A 17,888-nucleotide genomic window follows, 5' to 3' on the forward strand; every position below is an offset into this window, starting at 1 on the left:
GAGATAGAAATGGAGAGGTCTAGGAAGGGGAGGGAGGAGTCTGAGACAGTCCAGGTAAATTTGAGTATAGTAAATTTGAGTTGCCAGACCATGGCAACATGACGCCTAGGAAGAGCGCCACATCTTCCGCCTAGGAACCCTCCAACTACAAGGAATGAATGCAGATTTCTCCAGCTTTCTCATTTCCCCTCCCCCCACCTCTTCTCAGTCCCAACCCTCAGATTCAGCACCGCCTTCTTGACCTTCAATCTTCTTCCCAATCTCTCCGCGCCCACCCCCTGTCCGGCCTATCTCCCTCACCTTAACCTCCTTCCACCTATCGTATTCCCAACGCCCCTCCCCCAAGTCCCTCCTCCCTACTTTTTATCTTAGCCTGCTTGGCATACCCTCCTCATTCCTGAAGAAGGGCTTTTGCCCGAAACGTCGATTCTCCTGTTCCTTTGATGCTGCCTGACCTGCTGCAGCTTTCCAGCAACACATTTTTAAGCTCTGATCTCCAGCATCTGCAGTCCTCACTTTCTCCTACATTTTCCAGAGTCAGGCATGCAACAAATTAACAAATCAGCTCACCTTAACACTGCTCATGGAGATGGCTAAATCCAGTCAGAACACTTTTAACTTCCATTGTCACTGTGGAGCTAGTCAAATTACAAATTGACACAAATATAATTAAACCTAAACACAGATTATAAGTAATTTACAGTCATGACAGAGTACATCACTTTTACATCATATGAAATAAATTAAAAGCAGAAATACTACTACCTGACAACTTAAATATCAATGTCCAAATTTAGTGAAGATGTGCCAAATTGATAGCACATTGAATGAGTCTCCTCAGCAATTACATTTGGTTTGATATGATAATATAATTTAAGGAACTACCTAAAACTGAGTATTAGTGACCTATCCATATTTTCTCATGAAACATTTGAGCTAAACACAGAAGTTGAGAAGAAACTTATTCGTTTTAACTTCAAGCACACCATAGTGTGCAATCTACATTTGGAAGAGGCAGGGGTATTTTTTTAGCTCAAACTGGTAAGTCTACTCATGTGTGACTATCAATGGCTATTGATATGATTTCTGTATCAGGGATTATTTAACTTCAGTGTTGGAATCATGAGGAAAATGCCAAGTGGGTGAACAGTGGGGATGATAAGGAAAACCAAGAAAAAAGTGTTTTATGGTCAAATGGTTCACAATTCTGAAATCAGATTCAGTGCAGCACCCAAAAGTTACAGAATCAGAGAATCATTAATGCACAGAAAGAAACCTTTTGGAATTTTATCTCCAACTTTATTTTTAACTTAATCCTGTGTCCTGAAATTGGGCCATGTTAACTATCAAGCATTAAAGTACCTAACTATGGGCACTAGCCCCATGCTATTCTTAAGGTGTCTAAGGTGTTTAAGAAGGAAATTATGAACAATTATTATACTAAATAAATTGAGATGCTGCTTCATAATGAATTCTCAGAACATGACTGTCTTCACAGTGGAAGGTTTGAAAAATATGTCTGCCCTGATATTAGGTAAGCATGACTATAGAGAGGATATATTCAATCTCAGATGAAGATTCCATTACATTGATAACCATCTAAATAGTAAACAACCTGGAATGGGTTTTGTTTACACAAGCCCAGATTCAAAATGCAATGGAACAATTCAACAGCTCAGTCTTCAAGAGCTCAGGGTACAGAGAAGGTCCCTTCTCTGAAATCCTCCACTTTTTCATTCATGGTCACAAATATGAATAAAAGGTTTGTTTAACAGAAAATCTTTTTGCACATGGTTACAATGACAACCTAAATTTTAACAGGCTAAGCCCTGAGTCAATTATGCCAAATCTGGAATTTGATATGGGTGTTGAACAAGATCTTAAAACCAATTTCCACATATTTTCAGGATTCAGACATCACAGATATTAAACTCTTTCTCATTTGTAATCAGCAGTTTCTACAATCTATTCTGAAAAGGGGGGGAAAAATAACCTTCCAGCTCAGCATGATATAAGCTAGCCTCTTAGAACCCTGTCTCCACTGGCTGCCTCTCTCATTATTCATCATTTACTTCTTAAATACCTTAAGAGAATGTCCTAGTTTCTCATGTTTCAACAGAGTTCTCAGTTACTTTGCACACCTCATGTTTCACATACCAGGAATCCTTCTCCTAACAGAAACTTCCATGTGATATTGTCCCACTGGCATTCTTCTTCCCATTGATCTATGATATGGGTGAACAGCTCAAGCTTCACATTCTACTGATACTCTCACACTAGTGAAGCACCCAACCCACTTCGGGTTTGATAGCTCACCACTAATACTTTTCAAACAATTTCACTGGCTTTCAATCTACGTGATCTAAAACCTTTTCTTTGTTTCCCAGGGTGGGAACATCAGTTGTGTAGTCTGAGTCGATTTATATGGAAACCCCCTGTTATTTCCCACTCAGTACCAATACATGTTTTACTCAACTCTAGTTTTCACAGAAATAAGTCACAAAAACAAGCAATTCAACCCAATCAAACCTGAGGAGCCCCCCTCGAGATTTCTGGTTCCATCAGCATAACCCTCTTTTACTTTCTCCTTCCCAGGTTCACTTAACTTCCCCTTAAATATCTATTTTTCTCAACGGCTACCTACAAAGCGATTTTGACTAGTCAATGGGCAAAAAGGTTTCTCCTGAATTCTCTAACTTAATTCTTGATGACTAACTTACAGAGACAATCCCTTGTTTTGCTCTTCCTCAGGAGAGGAGACACTGGGCCCATTTTTGAACAACTGCGTAGGTTTGGAATGAAATAAAATCATACTCATTCTCTCTATGACTTTTCTATCAAAACCTTTCATGACTTTGAAAGAGTCCTATTAGATCATGCCTTTTATGAAGGATATATCTGCACAATTTTGCTCTTTATCAATTGTATTGCTCAATCTCCAGAATCGTGTATGGAGCTTAAAGTGTGGCCTAATCAGGGTTTGAGACAAATTTGTCATATTTGTCTGCTTCCGAATTCTATCTCTCTATAAATAAGCCACAGTGCTTTGTTTGCTGTTTTTATAACCCAATTAACTCGTGGTTTGCACTCCAATATCTGCCTCATTTAGATACATACTTTCCATGCCATCTTTTTCAGTATTGAATTCCAAAGGGAGCTGCAAATTTAGAAAGTATGGGTGGAACCTTGTGCCCCCAGAAGTGGTGAAGCTAGAGATGAGAAGGACATTTATTTGAATGAGATCATTGTGCAATCCTTGTCACTTTCTTATCTCCGTTGGAATTCAGTACAAGGTGACAGGGCCATGGTTGATATCCCTGGCTGATTAGACGAAAGTGAGGACTGCAGATGCTGGAGATCAGAGTCAAGATTAGAGTGGTGGTGGAAAAGCACAGCAGGTCAGGATGGCTGACTGCTGATTGATACTTACAAGTATTAACCCAACATGCAGATATACTCTGATCCCAGAAAGGGAAAAAACAAACGTGTGGGCTGTCTTTTCAGCAGATGGCTGAGGGAAGGCCCCATCAAAGTTACTCAGTGTCCAGTCCAGGGACTGGATGTCAGACAAGGGTAAGTGAGGACTGCAGATGCTGGAGATTAGAGTCAAGAATGTGGTACTGGAAAAACACAGCAGGTCAGGCAGCATCCGAGGAATAGGAGAATTGACATTTCAGGCACAAGCCCTTCATCAGGAATGAGACTGGGAAGGTTGGGGGTGGAGAGATAAATGGGAGTGGGGTGGGGCTGGGGGGAAGGTAGCTGAGAGTGCAATAGGTGGATGGAGGTAGGGGTAATGGTGATAGGTCAGAGGGGAGTGTAGAGCGGATAGGTGGGAAGGAAGATGGACAGGTAGGACAGGTCATGAGGGTGGAGCAGAGCTAGAAGTTTGGAACTGGGATAAGGTGGGGTGGGGAAATGAGGAAACTGGTGAAGTCCACATTGATGCCAGGGGGTTAGAGGGTCCCAAGGTGGAAGATGAGGCGTTCTTCCTCCAGGCATTGGGTGGTAAGGGAGTGGCGATGGAGGAGGCCCAGGACCTGCGTGTCCCTGGCAGAGTGGGAAGGGGGGTTGACATATTCAGCCACGAGGCACTGGGTGTGGTTGGTGGAGGTGAACCAGGGATATTCTCTGAAGCGTCTGTGAGTAGGCTTCCCGTCTCCCCAGTGTAGAGGAGATCACATCAGGAGCAATGGATACAGTAACTGACATGTGTGGATGCGCAGGTGAAACTTTAATGGATGTGGAAGGTTCCTTTGTGGCCTTGGATAGAGGTGAGGGGGAAGGTCTGGGCACAGGTTTTGCAATTTCTACAGTGGCGGGGGAGGTGCCAGGATGGGAGGGTGTGCTGCTGGGGAGTGTGGACCTGATGAGGGTAGTCATGGAGGGAACAATCTTTTACAGAAAGCAGATGGAGTGGGGAGGGAAATATATCTCTTGGCAGTGAGGTCCATTTGTAGGTGGCGGAAATGGCGGAAGATGATGCAATGTATCCGGAGGTTGGTGGTGTGGAAAGTGAAGACCAGGGGTTTCTGTCCCTTTTGCGGTTGGAGGGGTGAGGTTTGAGGGGCGAGGTGTGGGAAGTGGATGAGATTCGCTGGCCGGCATCATCAACCACTTGGGAGGGGAAATTGCAGTCATTAAAGAAGGAAGCCATCTGGTATGTTCTGTGGTGGAACTGGTCCTCCTGGGAGCAGTTGCAACGGAGGCAAAGGAATTGGGAATAAGAAATAGCATTTTTGCAGGAGGCGGGGTGGGAGGAGGTATAATCCAGATAGCTGTGGTTGTCGGTGGGATTGTAGAAAATGTCAGTGTTGAGTTGATCACAGTTGGTGGAAATGGAGAGGTCCAGGAAGGGGAGGACAGTGTCTGAGATGGTCGAGGTTAATTTAAGGTCGGGGTGGAATGTGTTGGTGAAGTTAATGAACTGTTCAACCTTCTTATGGGAGCACAAGATGGCGCCGATGCAGTCATCAATGTAACGGAGGAAAAGGTGGGGAGTGGTGCCAGTCTAACTGTGGAAGGTAGATTGTTCGACGTGGCTGACAAAGATACAGGTGTAGACGGGACCCATGCGTGTGTCCATGGCTACCCCTTTCATCTGGAGGAAGTGGGAGGATTCAAAGGAGAAATTGTTGAGGGTGAGGACCAGTTCAGCCAAATGAATTAGAGTGTCAGTGGAGGGGAACTAGTGGGGACGTCGGGAGTGGACAAAACGGAGGCCTTGAAGGCCGAGGCAAAGGGTTTCCCTGCCTTAGTCTGTGATTCCCTGCCCAACCCGATCCCTCTCCCAGTAACTCCAGAGGAAGGCCTGCTAGGGTTTCAGAACAGTTTGATTGGAAAAAGGCATGAGGGCCTTTCCTTAAAAGGGGCAGTGTAGGTTTCTCATAGTCTCTCCAGCCAGCCAATCAGACTCTAATACCTCCACAAAATTCTCTCATTTGTAGACACTACATTCCCCATTCCCCTTTTCTTACCTCTTCTGGCCAACTGATGTCAAGGCAGTTGAAAGCCATTATGATTATTATTCTATACTTGTTATTCATTTCTTAAATTTGTTTGTATATTTGTTCCTTCTCTCTTCCACAGAAAAGATCGTGTGTAAGCTACCTCTATTAGTGTCATCTATCATTTATTAACTGTTAACTCTATTCTCATAGATTCTATTTCTGGCTCACTGATTAAAGAATTATGACCAAAACACACAGTAACTAGATACAAGTTACTTAGTGCATAGTGTTTGATAGTGATTTAATTAGTCATTTTTAATGATGGTGCTTGAATAAAAGGTTTCTGTTCTCAATTTGACAGATATTCTATTTGCATAAAGTCTTTGACAAATATTCACATATAAATGGCATTGTACATCCCTCAGGATAATTCTTCACTTATCACAGCAAAATTAACAATTTTCTAAATTTTCTTTGGTTGTCAAAGCAAGTTGCTTTTCTGACGAATCAGAGAGGCAGAAAATGCATTTGTCCTTTTAAATGTTGCTAAAAGCTACGTTTATACATTCTGTCTGCAAGGTACTGCAAATGCCTTCATATTTCAGCATCAGTTTTACAGTAACTTAATGTTGAATGAAATATTAAAATGCATCAGATTATCGACTAAATGCTAAGAGACAGCTGACTGAGCAGTAAGGCTAGCAGCGAGCACGGTAGAATGGGGATTACTCACTGCTTCTACCTCACAAAATCAATGTTTACTCACTTCCAATGACATACATTAGAAGTGCTCACACGAGAGCACTCAATGGAAATGCTAATGTAAAATCAAAGGCTAGACACTCCACAGCAACTGCAGCATCAGTCTTTTATTTAAAGATGATACCAGCCTGCTGTTGAAAGTTGGCTGAAACAAATGTTACAAACACATGGGGTTTTTTTATTTTGAACAAACGTCACAGGTGATGGAACAGGAGACTAGTGCATTTTGCTTTAATGTGTGGTATGCCTTAAATGTGCAAACTATTTCTAAAAGACAGTATGATTTAGAAATTGTTCCAATTAAATCATTTTAGCTTACATATTGCTCATCTTTTGTGGCATTGCACCATATTATTAAATTCCAGAGGATATGCCAAAGTCAGTGAGCATTTAGAATAATCAAGGGTAACCGATAGGGATACGATCCAAACATACGATACTTGACCATTTTAACAGTTTTAGGAAGAACAGTTTCAGCAACCTATGTGAAGTATTTATTAATCTTGAAGGCTTTGGATGAGGACTCTTTTACAAAATCTTGGCCAATGGTATAAAAGCAGAAGTGTAGATTGAAAGCCAACTGATGTTACAAAGAGTTACAATAAGTAAATGGTGATAGAAATAGAAGGTGTGAACATTGAGAGGTCAATTCTGGGCTGGTTGCCTAGAGTACCAATTATTTATAAATAGAAAACAGAATATTGAAATTATCTGATGACAGTAACATTAATATTGGCAAACAGCCAAGGCAGCTGTAAAAGGAGGACATAAATAGCCGATTGAACAATTTATTATGGATACATTTTGAAAGAAGGAACAATGGACTGGATTTTAATAAAGATCAGGAACTAGATATGGGGTCTGCAGGTCTTGACTCCAGCCTTAATACATCCTTTCAGTAACTATAATTGGTTTCAATTGAAGTCTTGCCTGTTCCCAGCAAGTAGTCCATCCAACTCCAAGGAATGGGAGTATAGACACAATAGGATGCTGCTAAAGAGTATGGATGAACAGGATAGTGGAATTTTGCTGCCAGCTTATATACTTGCTGCAATGTAACTGGACCAGCACTTGAACAGTGAATAAATAAATACTATCAGATACTACCCACATCCTTTCCATTTATTTATAGATTAATTCATGCTACTTAAATAGAAACCTGTATTTAGATTGAGTGGACCAGTAGATGCTACACCTGTTACTCTCTGATTAACCACAGAAAAGTGGTACATCTACCAACAAGATTGCTGACATGCGCAGACTATCTATTTTATCACACCTCAGCATCAAAGCCCAATTCGATCGAGGCTTCATACATTTCCTTTGCAGATCATTAAACCTTTTTGCTATGGACGTTAAAAAATTTAGTTGATTTGCTACTAAGAAATTAAGTATGTTTATAATTCTGAGACCTTCCCCACTCACCCCCCACCTCCTCCCCCCCCACCCCTCCCCCCCCAACCCCCAGACTTAATTAGTGCATATTGTAAGATGAGAATTAATTTTGTTCAAATGCTGTTTCGGTTGGTTTCTAGCTCAGGCTGACCTTCGGGTTACTTTTCAGCAATATTCATTCACAAACTGTCCATGATAATAAGCTGCAGATTAGCATATTTTGGGCTGTACAAATTCCAACCTCCTAGTGATGTATTATCACATGACTACTAGGGTCACAGTTACACTGTTGCTTATCTCAGATACTCATCTCCATATTCATTAAAGCCTAACTCTACAAACCTAATCCAGGAAGAGAATGGTTGTGTTTGGTTTTGAATTTATTGTTAGCCCTCCCAACACTGTTTGGGAAATATTGCAATTTTTGAAACGCTTTCTTGGATAATACGGCTTCAGAGCACCTTCGAAGCAGCTGAGCAAAACATTCTCCAAGATAGTTGAGTGTCATGGAGCATATAGGCAGCCAGCAGCTCTTGTCATTGCCCTGCCTTGATGGCGTCCAATGGAATCAGCCTGTTGATTGGTGAGATCATAAAGCCATTGTCCATTCAGCCTATGCATCTCGAAAGTGATTGGTGATTGCTCTGCTGAGTGGAGAAAATCTAAGTTGAAATAAAATGAACTTGCTGCATTTGAAAATAAATTTGCAAAGGTAGCTTTAAGTTTTGATTTTCTCCACTGGATCTTCCCAAACCAGCCAACGTTCTCTGCGGAAGGGGAATATTGGACAGGGGATCTTGTCTCACCGTGACCCCACCGCCATTTTCACCCACCAGAGAATCATCTCAAGGTGATTTTCTTCTGGCTGTCATCTCCCACTCACTTTTCTTAATACCATTCACCAGCCTCCACCTCCACATCCCACCCACTGCTGTCAATATACCATATTTGTCCCGTTCTTTTGTCAACAATACCATCTCCGAAACAAAGCTAACATTCTGAGGAGTTGGCATTTATTCCAGCTAACATTCCACTACCCAATCCAGGCCTTTCACTAGCTTTACTTTAACTATATTTACAGAACCTAGACACAATGCTTTCTCTCTTGTGCAATCCACTAATACTATTTAGTCTAGATGCACTTCTATAGGCGTACACTCCTTCATTATTCACCTCTCCCAAAATGTCTCTAGTCTCCATAAACTGTACTTAGTTATATATGGAAGCTGACTGTTTGGTCAAAGTGCCAAGAAGAATAATGGGAGCAGGAAAAAAGAAACAACATCCACCTGTAGGGTGAATGCTGGTGAGGGAAAAGCACAGGCAGCATCCGAGGAGCAGGAGAATCGACATTTCAGGCATAAGCCCTTCATCAGGAATGATTTAAGGGCCCAGGGGGCTAAGAGATAAATAGGAGGTGGATGGGGCTGGGGAGGAGCACAGATAGCTGGGAAAGCAATAGGTGGATGAAGGTGGGAAAGTGGGGGTGAAAGTGATAGGTTGGAGAGGAGGGTGGAACAGATAGGTGGGAAGATAGATAGACAGGGAGAACCATTCAAGACGGCAGTGCCAAATTGGGAAGTTGGGACTGGGATAAAGTGGAGGGAGGAGAAATGGGGAAACTGGTGAAATCCACATCGATCCCATGTGTTTGGAGAGTCCCAAGGCAGAAGATGAGGTGTTCTTCCTCCAGGTGTTGGGTGGTTAGGGTGTGGCGATGGAGGAGTCCCAGGACCTGCATGTCCATGTCCATGGTGGAGTGGGGTGGGGGGGGGTGGGGAGGGGTGGAGTTAAAGTGTTCAGCTACAGGGCGATGGGGTTGGTTAGTGCGGGTATCCCAGGAATGTTCTCTGAAATGCAAGTTGGCATCCTGTCTCCTCAGGTTAGAGGAAACCACATCAGGTGCAGCGGATACAGGAAATGACATGTGTGGAAGTACAGGTAAAACTCTGATGGATGTGGAAGGATCCTTTGGGGCCTTGGATAGACGTGAGGGGGGAGGTGTGGCCGCAGGTTTTGCACTTCTTCAGGTGGCAGGGGAAGGTACCTGGAGGGGAGGGTGGGTTGGTGGTGGGCATGGAACTGACGAGGGAGTGCGGAGGGAATAGTCTCGCTGAAACACAGATAGGGGTGGAAAGGGAAATATATCTCTGGTGGTGGGGTCTGTTTGTAGGTAGCAGAAATGATGAACAGTGATACAATATATACGAGGTTGGTGGGGTGTAAGGTGAGGACCAGGAGAGTTCTGTTGTTGTTGTGATTGGAGGGGTGGGGTCAAGAGCAGAGGTGCAGGAAGTGGGGGAGATGCACTGGAGGGCATCGTTGACCACGTGGGAGAGGAAATCACGGTCTTTGAAGCAGGAGGCTATCTGGGATGTTCTATGGTTGAATTGGTCATCCTGGGAACAGATGTGGCAGAGATGGAGGAATTGGGAATAAGGGATAACATTTTTACAGGAGGCAGGGTGGGAGGAGGCGTAGTCCAGGTAGTGGTGGAAGTTTGTGAGTTTGTTGTAGATGTTCGTGTTGAGTTGGTCCCCGAAAATGGAGATGGAGACATCCAGGAAGAGGAGGGAGGTTTTCTGAGATGGTCCAGGTGAACTTAAGGTCAGGGTGGAAGGTGTTTGTGAAGTTGATGAACTGTTCAACGTCCTCATGTGAGCATGAGGTGACGTCAATACAGTCATCGATGCAGCAGAGGAAAAGGTGGGGAATGGTGCCAGTGTAGCTGAGGAAGGCGGACTGTTCCACGTACTTGAGCCATGTAACCTCCCCCCCAACCCCACCCCCTTCCCATTTATTTCTCAGTCCCTGGCCCACAAGCCTCACTCCTGATGAAGGGCTTATGCTCAAAACGTTGATTCTCCTGCTCCTCGGATGCTGCCTGACCGGCTGTGCTTTTCCAGCACTACACTCTTTGACTCTGATCTCCAGCATCTATAGTCCTCCCTTTTACCTAATGCCGGTGAGGCCATTTGATAGCCAAACTGCACTCCTGAGACTCTGTCTTGGCCCAGGATCATGACAGATGAGGATTCAGTGATGGTAATACCATTGAATGTCAAGAGATGATGGGAAGACTCTCCCTTGTTGGCGGTAATGATAATGTGATGGACTAACACACCGAGGGAGTAGCAGAGCTGGGTCGATTCTAGCAAGAATGGGCAATAACTCAGCAACAGCTATTTTCACAGCAGACCCAGAGACATGGCAAAAGAGGAAGCTTGCTGAATAATCAAATTATCTTGAAAATGGCTTTCCTTTCCTTGTGGAGTTTTCTCCCATTGTCTTCCTTCTCATTTTTTCATGTATGGCTCGACAGGCTTTGGGATCATGGAGGTCATTCAGAAATGACAGATTCAGTTTAAAAAAGTGCGTGTGAGTAGATAATATAGCCAGGCAAGTCATTGGACTGAACTTTACTGGAAATCGACTACTTGTCAATTTTGGTGAGTTTCATGAGGGGTTTCTCTCTGTTTGGATGGTCTCATGTCACAATTTCAACAATGAGCAGGGGAATCATCCTTGATTAATCTGGACAATGTTTATCCAATAATCAAAATCATCAAAACAAATGATCTAGTCTTTACCACATTGGTACTTGTTGGGGCTGGTTTTCACCAGTTTGCTGCTACACTCCCTACCTTACAACAATGACTAGAGTTAAGAGGTAGTTAACTGGTTCAAAAGTGCTTTGAGCCATGCAGTGACTGTGAAAAGTGCAATGTAAAGTGAGTTACACATTCAATTAAATACCGTAGTGGGATATCAAATTTGATGTAACTTTACTGAGAAGATTTTCTAGATGACAAACTCCTCTGAAGATAGAGGAAATGACTCTCCAGGAGCATTGTCATCAGACAAAAAGCTTTTGCCAAACTTTTTTTTACCATAACTAGCCAAAATGTGTTTTAAATATGTCAAAAGGCATGATTTGTGTGAGAGGCTGGTTGCAGAAGAATGAAAAAAAGCAATTATTTCATTCTGTGTGCTCCTCTCTCTAAGCAACAATAAAAAGATCAGTTGCTCACTCTGACTGTGGTCCATTTAAAGGTTGAGGAATTATATAACTATAAGGTGACCTAGCAAGGCCTAGGTTGTACACTTGGAATTGTTGTTCTCAACTAACCATAAGGATGAAATGCAATTTCACAAATCACTTTGTGGGTGGCACGGTGGCATAGTGGTTAGCACTGCTGCCTCACAGCGCCAGAGACCCTGGTTCAATTCCCGCCTCAGGCGACTAACTGTGTGGGGTTTGCACGTTCTCCCTGTGTCTGGGTTTCCTCCGGGTGCTCCGGTTTCCTCCCACAGTCCAAAGATGTGCAGGTCAGGTGAATTGGCCATGCTAAAATTGCCCGTAGTGTTAGGTAAGGGGTAGATGTAGGGGTATGGGTGGGTTGCGCTTTGGCGGGGCGGTGTGGACTTGTTGGGCCGAAGGGCCTGTTTCCACACTGTAAGTAATCTAATCTAATCTAAAACTTTCAGGCTCATACATTCAGTGTACTCTGGTGCTGACTTCCCTTCAGCTGGTACTCAATGTCAGTCCGTTCTGCCACAGCCAGTTACAATTTTTCAAGTATGTGTAATTCTTCTTTCTTGCTTTTGTCTAAGTCACCCACACTTTCACATCTCTCCTTATTGTGTTGTCTCACACAATGCGGCTATTCACTGAACTGCTATCTCGTGCCCCACTAGTGAATGAACATCGGCAGAATATCGCCAGTGTCACAGCAGTGGTCAGCGAATAGGAATCATGCACAGATATTTTGACCTCCTCCCTCTAAAGTAGGGAAACGGATGCAATATTACAGTGAATTAACATCAGAGATCTGATTACTCTGCATGGAGCAGGGATTGATACTGGATCATTCATGTTCCAGCACGACATGGAACTATCCAGTTATTTAATGAAACATTATAAAGTCTTGCATTGGTTTATTATTTTAAGAAAAAGCTGGTGCAGCCCTTTCACCATCGACACCAAGTTGACTTTTTGATGTTCTCACATTTACTTTGCTATATCATCAGGATTGCCTAGATCCATTACAACATATGACCTTCAAAACATTGCATTGTGCTGGTTGAAAACCCAGTATTTTTAAGAACTGCAAATATTAGTGTCTCTATTCTTTACTTGATGAACCCAGACAATGCCAGATATACTAACTGGTTGCATAACATTTCAGCACCTTCAGAATTTGAGCAGCTTACACTGGGAATTGAACATTTGAAGCAAAGCATAGTATTTCCCTGCCTTTAAAATACAGAGCTCGAAATGTGCCCCACCACAAAGATGAACCTGACAACCCAGTTTCCAGCTGACTGCCAGCACAGCCTTGTTCCTCTAGCACCTATTCACTGAAATAACATTTTCCAGATTTCATACAAAGTTCTTGCCCTGCTCCAATCCATGTCCCACCCCCTTCCCTAGCTGCTCATCCTTTCACCCATCTGATTTGAAACATCCCCCTCAAAGTCCTGAGTGTTTGAGTTTACTGATATTAACCTTGCCCAACCCTTCATCTGAAATTCTTTAAACTCCTCTGGAATGTAAATTTAAGAGAACTTCACTCAACAATGTGAGCTCTACAGCTTCACTCTGTTGCATGTAATACCAAAACGAGTGTGTCACACATACCAGATAACATGAATCAAACTGATAACACAGAATGATTTTTTTTTAAAAAAGCAATGTTTCGATAATCTCATTTTCTGCATCAGTTTGGTAAAATGTTTCAAAGTCTGGAATGGGTAATACTGAAACATTTATTCTGCTGGTCACTGAGTTTTAACATTATATTTTGTATGGATCTCACAGTTGGGATTAATTGAGCTTGTCAAGTTACCCATTCCAGACATTGCCAAAAAGATCTGTCAAGTCAGTTTGAGTTATAGACTACAATTTATGGAGACTGAGTCATTTAGCACATTAATTACAGTAAAGTTGTTTCTGACTCTGGGTGAGAAGGCCATGAGCGACAATGACCATATAAAATAAAAGAGCAAACCTAACCATCTTCCTCTAACGTTCAACAGCATACAATCACTGACTCTTGTACCACTGACTGGTTACCATTGACCAAAAACTGAATAAGACCAGCCATATAAATACTCTGTCTACAACAGCAGGTCAGGGGCCAGGAATTCTGTAGCAAAACATCCATCTCCTCACTCCCCATTTCTTGAACATGGTCCACAACGTGCAAAGTCAGGAATGTGATGAAATATTCTCCAATTGCTTGAATCAGTGCAGCTCTAACAACACTGAAAATGTTTCATACCCTAGGGACAAACCTGCCTTTGGTTGGCGCCTATTCCACCACCTTCAACATTCAACCCTCCAGCATTGCTCCTCTGTGGCAGCAGTGTGCACCATCCACAAACTGCACTGCAGCAGCACACCAAAGCTCCGATGACAGCACATTTCAAACCTATGACTTCTACCATCTAGAAGGACAAGGAAAGAATATACTTCCACTAGTTCCCATTTAAACCACTCAACATGCTAACTTGGAGTGAATCGCCATTCCTTCATTGTTGCTGGTTCAAATTCCTCGAAATCCTTTCCCAACAGCCTTGTGGGTGCATCTACACCCCTAGGGACTGCGGTGGTTCAAGAAGGCAGCTCACCATCACCTTAACAAGAGCAATTAAGAATGTGCAACATAATGCCTGCATCCAATGAATGAATAAAAAAAAACTGTTAAGTCTTTGAGTACTGAATGGGCTCACAAACTCTTAACATTCACCTGTACCGGTATTATTTACTTATCTATGCTATTTAACTCTGTGATCTGCCTGTATTGCTCACAAGACAAAGCTTTTCACTGTGCCTCAGTACACATGACAATAAATCCAACCCAATTCAATTAATTTGATAGATTGGTAATGTTTAGCAAGGTTTTGCATCACAGTTTGGACTGTGATTGCACTGCATATGGTAAAATTTGCATCCGATTTTGCCAATCAAATGCCAGCAGGCATAGGAATACAGGTATAACTGATGACGCAAAGCATTGCCTCACTTTCCAAACAGACTATCAGGAAGTTGCTCTTGTAAAGTGAAGGAATTGAGGGTGAAAGCCATGCCAAAACAAATAGCCAGTTAATGAATGAGAAAGCCTATCTCATCTCGTCTCAAAAATGATTGCTTCATTTGTTCTGGATATTTAACAGTGTCTTAAATCCAGCTAACAATCAGGGCAGAATCTTATCAAAGTCTGACTGAAACGGCCTATGGCGAAATGTATGGCAGAATCAGCTGAGATGTCTGGTGAGGTGCATCTTGAGAATGAGATAAACTCATCCCATCTTCTACTCTTTTCACAAGTAGCGTTGGAGATCCTCACTCACGATAGCAATTTACTAATTGACAGCAATTAATGTTTATTCATGTTCTTATTGATGGGCGTTCTTGCCGTGTTAATATTCCGGTTGCAGTCTTATTGACCTCACCCAATAAATGAGATGTTGGGAAAACACGATATGGAAACCGAACTGGGCACTTGGCAAATTTAGTTTATTCTTTGCTTCAACAATCTCTATATTGGATCACGGGCACCAACATCTCAGGGCATATTCCTTGGGCACCAGCCACATGCACCCCATTTTCCCAGACATTGGTATCTGACAGGTGCCAACCTCTAACCATCCTAATGACACATCTCCGGTTCACTTACAGGAACATTTTCACACTTCAATGATGCAAGTAGGGCTGTAGTATATATAATGAGATTCAGGTTTTTGTTCCAATAATATGTGATGACAAGGAGTCTCAACCAAGTCTTACTGTAAGGTATGCATTCCAAATGTTTAATTTTAACATACAAGAGATTATCTGTTGGATTGCCTTTTCAAGGTGAAGTAGTCAGTCCCAGACATTAGACATTGTTTGGTATATTTCTGGCAGTTTGGCTACTTTCAGGTCAGATGACTGGGGTGACCATTTTAAAGTGCCCAGCTCATGTCCAACTGTTTTACTCTCAACACCAAAGACGAAGGCTTTTAAGGTCAGAAATCACATGACACTATGTTATAGTCCAGTACAGTCCTTATTCCATCAACATACCACTTGCAAGCCCAACCAATTTTTCCTGATTCTTGCACAGCAACTTAGCTGGGTTAGGCGGGTCATAGGCAGCAAATAACTTCAAGCTGTTTTCATTCTCTTTTGGTATGCTAAGTAGTTATGTTGCCTTTGGAGGGAAGAATGAGGAAGTTACTGAATTACATTTATTGGCAAAATCCAGAAAATAAACACGAAAACAACTTGGTCAATTTGAACAGGTGGGAAATGAACAACCACAGGGAAAATATTGGGTTGGAATCTAATGCTTCGCATCTGTTACTTGGCTAAAATGAATTGGCAATTTAGGTTAAAGGACAGGTCAATAGAGATGCATTGGCAGACATTGAAGGGTACACAGTGATTAACTAGAAGGGTTAAATATAGTATCAAACTAAAAATAAATGTTTATAACTGTGCAAAGATAGGTACCAAGTCAGAAGAATTTAATGTAATGTTTTTAAAAAGTAAAGAATGACTGAAAAGTAAGTAAAGAGAGAGAAAAAACCATACTAGAGAAGACCAACCGGAAATATAAGAGAGTAAAATTTTCTATAAATACCCAAAAAAAAGTTACCAAAGTAAGTGATGGTCTGAGAAAAAAATTAATCTGGAGAATTTAAAATGGAAAATAAAGAGATGGCAGAGGAATAAACATCAATAATTTACATCAGTTTTTACTAATTATTTAATAGAGAGCAAGTAACATCACAGAATCAGTGATAAATCAGGAAGTGGAAAGGAGGGAGAAACTTAGGAAATCGATGTTCCACAGAGGTGGAGTACTGAGTAAATTGTTGCAGTTATGGACTGACAATTGCTTGGGTCCTGAAAGACCTCACTGTAGTGTCCTAAAACAAAGGCTAACAACATTCCCTTCAGCTTTCTTGCTGTTGTGCAGAGATCCAATGTCTGTGCGAGATAGTAGCTTCTGAATGGAGAAACTATGAACCAACTCGCTGATTGGTAAGTGCAGAGCTTTCCTGTGGCTGTGCATCCAACTCACTTTAAGGGAACATTGATGGCTAGTGAGATAGTTGATGCATTGGGTTTTAATTTTTCAAAACTTCCTATATTTGGGAAAAATCCAAATAGTTTGAAAATAGTAAATGTACCTCCTTTATTCAAATGGGAGGGAAACAGAAAGCAGAAGATTGCACACCAGTTAACTCAACATCCACTATAGGGAAAATTATTAGAAGTTATTATTAAATAAGTTATAGCAGGACACTGATTTTTAAGTAAACAGGCAGAGTCAAAATAGTTGTGTGAAAGGGAGATCATGCTTAACCAATCTAATGGGGTTGTTTTGAGGAAGTAACACATGTTGTGGAAAGAGTAGAACCTGTGGATACACTATATTCCAATCTCCAGAAGGCATTTGAAAAAGTGCCAAATGTGTCGTAGGGTTTTTGAGAAAATATTATTATTTATTTTGAAGTTTCAATTTTAAACTTGTTGGTTTTGGTCTGTATTTGAGGGCTCTTGATGGTTAACTTGGCAGTCTTACAGGAGCCATTGTGTGTGTGTATATAAGAGAGGGAGAGAGAACTGCTGGAGTGATAATGGGAATTTGTATGCTCATTGTGAAATAAAAAGGATGGCACAGTGGCTCAGTGGTTTACACTGCTGCCTCACACCACCAGGGTCCTGGGTTAGATTCTAATATCGGGCAACTGTCTGTGTGGCATTTGCACATTCTCTCTGTGCCTGCATGGGTTTCTGCCAGGTGCTCTGCTTTCCTCCCACAGTCCAAAGATGTGCAGGTTAAGTGGACTGGCCTTGCTATATTGCCCATAGTGTTCAGAGATGTGTGGGCTAATGTGTTAACCATGGGAAATGCAGGGTCCCAGGGAAGGGGATGGGTCCAGATGTGATGCTCTTCAGAGGGTTGGTGTGGACTTGTTGGACCAATTGGCCCATTTCCATTCTCTGGGCTTTCTATGGTTATGAGAGTTTTGCAATTGGAAGAAAGCAAACATTAAAAAACATTAGATTGTATTCAGTTTTGAAAATTCAGGGTTTTTTTTGCATAGGGGAATCTTTTGGTGGAAGTTCACATAAGTCCTGGGTGAAGTTATATGTAGGATCAGTTTATCCTGGAGAAAGTAATTAGTTCAGAATGTGAAGAAATAGATTACTTTGGAGGAAGGGCCTCAGTGTGAATTTCCAGTTCAGAAGTGTTTGATTAGAGCACTGAAAGGAACGTTTGG

The sequence above is a fragment of the Chiloscyllium punctatum genome, chromosome 5, assembly GCF_047496795.1.
Source record: "Chiloscyllium punctatum isolate Juve2018m chromosome 5, sChiPun1.3, whole genome shotgun sequence".
Taxonomy (NCBI): Eukaryota; Metazoa; Chordata; class Chondrichthyes; order Orectolobiformes; family Hemiscylliidae; genus Chiloscyllium; species Chiloscyllium punctatum.